The following is a 1,771-nucleotide window of genomic DNA, read 5'->3' on the forward strand; positions in this document are numbered from 1 at the left end:
CACCCCCCCCCCCCCCCCTCCCCCTATCCCCCATCCACCTATCCACCATCCACCTACCCACCTATCCACCTATCCACCATCCACCTATCCCCTATCCACCTACCCACCTATCCACCTATCCACCATCCACCTATCCACCATCCACCTACCCACCTATCCACCTATCCACCATCCACCTGTCCACCATCCACCATCCATCTATCCACCCATCCACCATCCACCATCCACCCATCCACCTATCCACCATCCACCTACCCACCTATCCACCTATCCACCATCCACCTGTCCACCTATCCACCATCCACCCATCCACCTATTCACCATCCACCTATCCACCATCCACCATCCACCTATTCACCATCCACCATCCACCTATTCACCATCCACCTGTCCACCATTCACCATCCACCATCCACCTATCCACCTATCCACCATCCACCTATCTACCATCCACCTACCCACCTATCCACCATCCACCCATCCACCTATTCACCATCCACCTATCCACCATCCACCATCCACCTATTCACCATCCACCATCCACCTATTCACCATCCACCTGTCCACCATTCACCATCCACCATCCACCTATCCACCTATCCACCATCCACCTATCTACCATTCACCTACCCACCTATCCACCATTCACCTACTCACCTATCCACCATCCACCCATCCACCTATTCACCATCCACCTATCCACCATCCACCATCCATCCATCCATTCATTTACCCAGCTGTTCACCCACCTACCCGTCCATCCATCTGTCCAACTGCCCATCCATCCACTTATCCACTCACTCGCCCATCCACCCATCCATCCACCCATCCCACACAACTATCTACGCATGTGCTGGGTGCCGTACAGAGTCTTGGCATTGACGCCTACCTGGGAAGACACGAGAACTTGGTAACGTGATGGTGTGTCACCATGTCGGGGCATGGCAGGTGCCATGAAGAAAATGAAGCAGATGCAGGCTCGGAGCTCTGGGGCATTTCTAAGACACACTTGGGGCAGGCACCCACACCCCGTGAGCATGTGCACCCTTTACACATGATCGCACATGTACACATGCACTTAGGTCTCCACGGGTCTGGGGATCAAGACACGTGTCTCTAAAGCGTGGCCCCTGCCGGGGGCTCTGCCTGCCCACAGCAGTTCTGCCCTGCCTGCTCACCTGGAGCCTGTGCGCACCTGGGTTTGCCGGGTCAGCTCGAGAAGGCCCGCGTGGCTTCTAAGCACCTGGCGTTGAGACCAGTCTCCTCCATGCCAGTCTGGTAGGGCTGGAGAAGGGCTGAAATGAGCACAGTGGCTCCTCCTGGGCAGGAGAGGACGCCGTGTGGGCAGCTGGGGCAGGCTGGTGAGGAGGCAGTGCCTGGGTAGAGCCTGACGGGTCGTCTGTTCCCACACAGGGCCACAGACTCAGATGCCGGACACCCCTCCCGAGCCCGGTGGCTCGCAGGCCCCAGGCAGCACTTCCAGCAAGAAGGGGTCCCCAAGGCTGCGAGCCTGTGGCCCTCGGGCACCCTCCACCCTGGTATCTGGTGGGTTCGTCTCTTCCTAAACCAGCATTCCCCAGGGAGACGGTGCTTTCTCCTGGGGGACATTTGGGAGTGAATGGAGGTGCCTTGTCCTATCTGGGGGTGCTGCTGGCTCTCAAGTGGAGGCTGGGAAGCTGCTGGACATTTGCAGATCACCTTCCTGAGGGAACAGCAGCAGCGGGTCTTCACGAGTCCACCTGCCGCACAGGCTGGACCGGCTGGGGGGCGG

The sequence above is a fragment of the Tupaia chinensis genome, unplaced genomic scaffold (assembly GCF_000334495.1).
Source record: "Tupaia chinensis unplaced genomic scaffold, TupChi_1.0 Scaffold147500_2, whole genome shotgun sequence".
NCBI classification, from domain to species: Eukaryota; Metazoa; Chordata; class Mammalia; order Scandentia; family Tupaiidae; genus Tupaia; species Tupaia belangeri.